The sequence below is a fragment of the Salmo salar genome, chromosome ssa13 (assembly GCF_905237065.1).
Source record: "Salmo salar chromosome ssa13, Ssal_v3.1, whole genome shotgun sequence".
NCBI classification, from domain to species: Eukaryota; Metazoa; Chordata; class Actinopteri; order Salmoniformes; family Salmonidae; genus Salmo; species Salmo salar.
Genome location: NC_059454.1, coordinates 5,542,494 through 5,550,193, shown reverse-complemented (window position 1 = coordinate 5,550,193; position 7,700 = coordinate 5,542,494).

The window sequence follows — 7,700 nt, the reverse complement described above, 5'->3', positions numbered from 1 at the left end:
GTAGTGTGTACTGTAGTAGGTAGTGTGTACTGTGGTAGGTAGTGTGTACTGTGGTAGGTAGTGTGTACTGTACTGTAGTAGGTAGTGTGTACTGTAGTAGGTAGTGTGTACTGTAGTAGGTAGTGTGCTGTACTGTAGTAGGTAGTGTGTACTGTACTGTAGTAGGTGGTGTGTACTGTAGTAGGTAGTGTGTACTGTAGTGGGTGGTCTGTACTGTAGTAGGTGGTGTGTACTGTAGTGGGTGGTCTGTACTGTAGTAGGTGGTGTGTACTGTAGTAGGTGGTGTGTACTGTAGTAGGTAGTCTGTACTGTAGTAGGTGGTGTGTACTGTAGTAGGTAGTGTGCTGTACTGTAGTAGGTGGTGTGTACTGTAGTAGGTGGTGTGTACTGTAGTAGGTGGTGTGTACTGTAGTAGGTAGTGTGTACTGTAGTAGGTAGTGTGTACTGTACTGTAGTGGGTGGTGTGTACTGTAGTAGGTGGTGCTGTACTGTAGTAGGTAGTGTGTACTGTACTGTAGTAGGTAGTGTGTACTGTAGTAGGTAGTCTGTACTGTAGTAGGTGGTGTGTACTGTAGTGGGTAGTCTGTACTGTAGTAGGTGGTGTGTACTGTAGTGGGTGGTGTGTACTGTAGTAGGTGGTAGTGTGTACTGTAGTAGGTAGTGTGTACTGTAGTAGGTAGTGTGTACTGTACTGTAGTAGGTAGTGTGTACTGTAGTAGGTAGTCTGTACTGTAGTAGGTAGTGTGTACTGTAGTGGGTAGTGTGCTGTACTGTAGTAGGTAGTGTGTACTGTACTGTAGTAGGTGGTGTGTACTGTAGTGGGTGGTCTGTACTGTAGTGGGTAGTGTGTACTGTAGTGGGTGGTGTGTGCTGTAGTAGGTAGTGTGTACTGTAGTAGGTAGTCTGTACTGTAGTAGGTAGTGTGTACTGTAGTGGGTAGTGGCTGTACTGTAGTAGGTGGTGTGTGCTGTACTGTAGTAGGTAGTGTGTACTGTACTGTAGTAGGTAGTGTGTACTGTAGTAGGTAGTGTGTACTGTAGTAGGTAGTGTGTACTGTACTGTAGTAGGTAGTGTGTACTGTACTGTAGTAGGTAGTGTGTACTGTAGTAGGTAGTGTGTACTGTAGTGGGTGGTCTGTACTGTAGTGGGTGGTCTGTACTGTAGTAGGTAGTGTGTACTGTAGTGGGTGGTGTGTACTGTAGTAGGTAGTGTGTACTGTAGTAGGTAGTGTGTACTGTAGTAGGTAGTGTGTACTGTAGTAGGTAGTGTGTACTGTAGTAGGTAGTGTGTACTGTACTGTAGTAGGTAGTGTGTACTGTAGTAGGTAGTGTGTACTGTAGTAGGTAGTCTGTACTGTAGTAGGTAGTGTGTACTGTACTGTAGTAGGTAGTGTGTACTGTACTGTAGTAGGTAGTGTGTACTGTAGTAGGTAGTCTGTGCTGTAGTAGGTAGTGTGTACTGTAGTAGGTAGTGTGTACTGTAGTAGGTAGTGTGTACTGTAGTAGGTAGTGTGTACTGTAGTAGGTAGTGTGTACTGTAGTAGGTAGTGTGTACTGTAGTAGGTAGTGTGTACTGTAGTAGGTAGTCTGTACTGTAGTAGGTAGTGTGTACTGTACTGTAGTAGGTAGTGTGTACTGTAGTAGGTAGTCTGTACTGTAGTAGGTAGTGTGTACTGTAGTAGGTAGTGTGTACTGTAGTAGGTAGTGTGTACTGTAGTAGGTAGTGTGTACTGTACTGTAGTAGGTAGTGTGTACTGTACTGTAGTAGGTGGTGTGTACTGGACTGTAGTAGGTAGTGTGTACTGTACTGTAGTAGGTAGTGTGTACTGACTGTAGTAGGTAGTGTGTACTGTACTGTAGTAGGTAGTGTGTACTGTAGTAGGTAGTGTGTACTGTAGTAGGTAGTGTGTACTGTACTGTAGTAGGTAGTGTGTACTGTAGTAGGTAGTGTGTACTGTACTGTAGTAGGTAGTGTGTACTGTAGTAGGTAGTGTGTACTGTACTGTAGTAGGTAGTGTGTACTGTAGTAGGTAGTGTGTACTGTACTGTAGTAGGTAGTGTGTACTGTAGTAGGTAGTCTGTACTGTAGTAGGTAGTGTGTACTGTAGTAGGTAGTGTGTACTGTAGTAGGTAGTCTGTACTGTAGTAGGTAGTGTGTACTGTAGTAGGTGGTGTGTACTGTAGTAGGGTGGTGTGTGCTGTACTGTAGTAGGTAGTGTGTACTGTAGTAGGTGGTGTGTACTGTAGTGGGTAGTGTGTACTGTAGTAGGTAGTGTGTACTGTGCTGTAGTGGGTGGTGTGTACTGTAGTGGGTGGTGTGTGCTGTACTGTAGTAGGTGAGTGTGTACTGTAGTAGGTAGTGTGTACTGTACTGTAGTGGGTGGTGTGACTGTACTGTAGTAGGTAGTGTGTACTGTGGGTAGTGTGCTGTAGTGGGTAGTGTGTACTGTAGTAGGTGGTGTGTACTGTACTGTAGTAGGTAGTGTGTACTGTAGTAGGTGGTGTGTGCTGTACTGTAGTGGGTGGTGTGTACTGTAGTAGGTGGTGTGTGCTGTAGTAGGTGGTGTGTACTGTAGTGGGTAGTGTGTACTGTAGTAGGTAGTGTGTGTACTGTAGTAGGTGGTGTGTACTGTAGTAGGTAGTGTGTACTGTAGTAGGTAGTGTGTGCTGTACTGTAGTAGGTAGTGTGTGCTGTACTGTAGTAGGTGGTGTGTACTGTAGTGGGTGGTGTGTGCTGTACTGTAGTAGGTGAGTCTGTACTGTAGTAGGTGGTGTGTGCTGTACTGTAGTGGGTGGTGTGTGCTGTAGTGGGTGGTGTGTGCTGTGCTGTAGTGGGTGGTGTGTGCTGTAGTGGGTGGTGTGTGCTGTGCTGTAGTAGGTGGTGTGTGCTGTAGTGGGTGGTGTGTGTGCTGTAGTGGGTGGTGTGTACTGTAGTAGGTGGTGTGTGCTGTACTGTAGTAGGTGGTGTGTACTGTAGTAGGTGGTGTGTACTGTAGTAGGTAGTGTGTACTGTACTGTAGTGGGTGAGTGTGTGCTGTACTGTAGTAGGTAGTGTTGTACTGTAGTGGGTAGTGTGTACTGTAGTAGGTGGTGTGTACTGTAGTAGGTGGTGTGTGCTGTACTGTAGTAGGTGGTGTGTACTGTAGTAGGTAGTGTGTACTGTAGTAGGTGGTGTGTACTGTAGTGGGTAGTCTGTACTGTAGTAGGTAGTGTGTACTGTAGTAGGTGGTGTGTACTGTAGTGGGTAGTGTGTACTGTAGTAGGTGGTGTGTACTGTAGTGGGTAGTGTGTACTGTGGTGGGTGGTGTGTACTGTAGTAGGTAGTGTGTGCTGTACTGTAGTGGGTGGTGTGTACTGTAGTAGGTGGTGTGTACTGTACTGTAGTAGGTAGTGTGTACTGTAGTAGGTAGTGTGTAGTGTACTGTAGTAGGTGGTGTGTACTGTAGTGGGTGGTCTGTGCTGTAGTAGGTGGTGTGTGCTGTACTGTAGTAGGTGGTGTGTACTGTAGTGGGTGGTCTGTACTGTAGTAGGTAGTGTGTACTGTACTGTAGTAGGTAGTGTGTACTGTGCTGTAGTGGGTGGTGTGTACTGTAGTAGGTGGTGTGTACTGTAGTAGGTAGTGTGTGCTGTAGTGGGTGGTGTGTACTGTAGTAGGTAGTGTGTACTGTAGTAGGTAGTGTGTACTGTAGTGGGTAGTCTGTACTGTAGTAGGTGGTGTGTACTGTAGTAGGTAGTGTGTGCTGTAGTGGGTAGTCTGTACTGTAGTAGGTAGTGTGTACTGTAGTAGGTGGTGTGTACTGTAGTGGGTGGTCTGTGCTGTAGTGGGTGGTGTGTACTGTACTGTAGTAGGTGGTGTGTACTGTAGTAGGTAGTGTGTACTGTAGTAGGTGGTGTGTGCTGTACTGTAGTAGGTGGTGTGTGCTGTACTGTAGTAGGTAGTCTGTACTGTAGTGGGTGGTGTGTACTGTAGTAGGTGGTCTGTGCTGTAGTAGGTAGTGTGTACTGTAGTAGGTGGTGTGTGCTGTACTGTAGTAGGTGGTGTGTACTGTAGTGGGTGGTGTGTACTGTAGTAGGTAGTGTGTACTGTAGTGGGTGGTGTGTACTGTAGTGGGTAGTGTGTACTGTAGTAGGTAGTGTGCTGTAGTGGGTGGTGCTGTACTGTAGTAGGTGGTGTGTACTGTAGTGGGTAGTGCTGTACTGTAGTAGGTGGTGTGTACTGTACTGTAGTAGGTAGTGTGTGCTGTGCTGTAGTAGGTGGTGTGTACTGTAGTGGGTGGTGTGTACTGTAGTGGGTGGTGTGTACTGTAGTAGGTGGTGTGTACTGTGCTGTAGTGGGTAGTGTGTACTGTAGTGGGTGGTGTGTACTGTAGTGGGTGGTCTGTGCTGTAGTAGGTAGTGTGTACTGTAGGGGTGTGTGGTGGTGTGTGCTGTAGTGGGTAGTGTGTACTGTAGTAGGTAGTGTGTACTGTAGTGGGTGGTGTGTACTGTAGTAGGTAGTGTGTACTGTAGTGGGTGGTGTGTACTGTAGTAGGTAGTGTGTACTGTAGTAGGTGGTGTGTACTGTAGTGGGTGGTCTGTACTGTAGTAGGTGGTGTGTGCTGTACTGTAGTAGGTGGTGTGTGCTGTACTGTAGTGGGTGGTGTGTACTGTAGTGGGTAGTCTGTACTGTAGTGGGTGGTGTGTACTGTAGTAGGTAGTGTGTACTGTAGTAGGTAGTGTGTACTGTAGTAGGTAGTGTGTGCTGTACTGTAGTAGGTAGTGTGTACTGTAGTAGGTAGTGTGTACTGTAGTGGGTGGTGTGTACTGTAGTAGGTGGTGTGTACTGTAGTAGGTAGTGTGTACTGTACTGTAGTAGGTAGTGTGTACTGTAGTAGGTAGTGTGTACTGTAGTAGGTAGTGTGTACTGTAGTAGGTAGTGTGTACTGTAGTAGGTAGTGTGTACTGTAGTAGGTAGTGTGTACTGTAGTAGGTAGTGTGTACTGTACTGTAGTAGGTAGTGTGTACTGTACTGTAGTAGGTAGTGTGTACTGTACTGTAGTAGGTAGTGTGTACTGACTGTAGTAGGTAGTGTGTACTGTACTGTAGTAGGTAGTGTGTACTGTAGTAGGTAGTGTGTACTGTAGTAGGTAGTGTGTACTGTACTGTAGTAGGTAGTGTGTACTGTAGTAGGTAGTGTGTACTGTACTGTAGTAGGTAGTGTGTACTGTAGTAGGTAGTGTGTACTGTACTGTAGTAGGTGGTGTGTACTGTAGTGGGTGTGTGTGCTGTACTGTAGTGGTAGTGTGTACTGTAGTGGGTAGTGTGTACTGTAGTAGGTAGTCTGTACTGTAGTAGGTGGTGTGTACTGTAGTGGGTGGTGTGTACTGTAGTAGGTAGTGTGTGCTGTACTGTAGTAGGTAGTGTGTGCTGTAGTGGGTGGTGTGTGCTGTACTGTAGTAGGTGGTGTGTGCTGTACTGTAGTAGGTGGTGTGTACTGTAGTAGGTGGTGTGTACTGTAGTGGGTGGTGTGTGCTGTACTGTAGTAGGTAGTGTGTACTGTGCTGTAGTGGGTGGTGTGTACTGTAGTAGGTGGTGTGTACTGTAGTGGGTGAGTGTGTGCTGTACTGTAGTAGGTGGTGTGTGCTGTACTGTAGTAGGTGGTGTGTACTGTGTGGTGGTGTGTACTGTAGTGGGTGGTGTGTGCTGTAGTAGGTGGTGTGTGCTGTACTGTAGTGGGTAGTGTGTACTGTAGTGGGTGGTGTGTACTGTAGTGGGTGGTCTGTGCTGTAGTGGGTGGTCTGTACTGTAGTAGGTGGTGTGTGCTGTACTGTAGTAGGTGGTGTGTACTGTAGTAGGTGGTGTGTGCTGTACTGTAGTAGGTGGTGTGTCTGTACTGTAGTGGGTGGTGTGTACTGTAGTGGGTGGTGTGTACTGTAGTGGGTGGTGTGTACTGTAGTGGGTGGTGTGTGCTGTACTGTAGTAGGTAGTCTGTACTGTAGTAGGTAGTGTGTACTGTAGTAGGTAGTCTGTACTTTAGTAGGTAGTGTGTACTGTGGTATGTAGTGTGTACTGTGGTAGGTAGTGTGTACTGTGGTAGGTAGTGTGTGCTGTACTGTAGTAGGTAGTGTGTACTGTACTGTAGTAGGTAGTGTGTACTGTACTGTAGTGGGTGGTGTGTACTGTACTGTAGTAGGTGGTGTGTGCTGTAGTAGGTGGTGTGTGCTGTACTGTAGTGGGTGGTGTGTGCTGTAGTGGGTGGTGTGTGCTGTAGTAGGTAGTGTGTGCTGTGCTGTAGTAGGTAGTGTGTGCTGTACTGTAGTGGGTGGTGTGTACTGTAGTAGGTGGTGTGTACTGTAGTGGGTGGTGTGTACTGTAGTAGGTGGTGTGTACTGTAGTGGGTGGTGTACTGTGTGGTGTGCTGTACTGTAGTGGGTGGTGTGTACTGTAGTGGGTAGTGTGTGCTGTACTGTAGTGGGTGGTGTGTGCTGGACTGTAGTAGGTGGTGTGTACTGTACTGTAGTAGGTGGTGTGTGCTGTGTGGGTGGTGTGTACTGTAGTAGGTGGTGTGTACTGTACTGTAGTAGGTAGTGTGTGCTGTACTGTAGTGGGTGGTGTGTGCTGTAGTGGGTGGTGTGTGCTGTAGTGGGTGGTGTGTACTGTAGTGGGTAGTCTGTACTGTAGTGGGTGGCTGTAGTGGGTGGTGTGTACTGTAGTAGGTGGTGTGTACTGTGTGGGTGGTCTGTACTGTAGTGGGTGGTGTGTGCTGTAGTGGGTGGTGTGTGCTGTAGTGGGTGGTGTGTTGTACTGTAGTGGGTGGTGTGTGCTGTAGTGGGTGGTGTGTGCTGTAGTGGGTGGTGTGTACTGTAGTGGGTGGTGTGTGCTGTGCTGTAGTAGGTAGTGTGTACTGTACTGTAGTAGGTGGTGTGTACTGTAGTGGTGGTCTGTGCTGTAGTGGGTGGTGTGTACTGTAGTGGGTGGTGTGTACTGTAGTAGGTGGTGTGTGCTGTAGTAGGTGGTGTGTGCTGTGCTGTAGTGGGTAGTGTGTACTGTAGTGGGTGGTGTGTACTGTAGTAGGTGAGTGTGTACTGTAGTGGGTAGTGTGTACTGTAGTAGGTGGTGTGTGCTGTACTGTAGTAGGTAGTGTGTACTGTAGTAGGTGGTGTGTTCTGTAGTGGGTGGTGTGTACTGTGGTGGTGTGTACTGTAGTAGGTGGTGTGTACTGTAGTAGGTAGTGTGTACTGTAGTGGGTGGTGCTGTACTGTAGTGGGTGGTGTGTGCTGTACTGTAGTAGGTAGTGTGTACTGTACTGTAGTAGGTAGTGTGTACTGGACTGTAGTAGGTAGTGTGTACTGGACTGTAGTAGGTAGTGTGTGCTGTAGTGGGTGGTGTGTACTGTAGTGGGTGGTGTGTACTGTGCTGTAGTAGGTGGTGTGTACTGTAGTAGGTAGTGGTCTGTACTGTAGTGGGTGGTGTGTACTGTAGTAGGTGGTGTGTACTGTACTGTAGTGGGTAGTGTGTACTGTAGTGGGTGGTGTGTACTGTACTGTAGTGGGTGGTGTGTACTGTAGTGGTGGTCTGTACTGTAGTGGGTGGTCTGTACTGTAGTAGGTGGTGTGTACTGTAGTGGGTGGTGTGTACTGTAGTGGGTGGTGTGTGCTGTACTGTAGTGGGTAGTGTGTACTGTAGTGGGTGGTGTGTGCTGTACTGTAGTAGGTAGTGTGT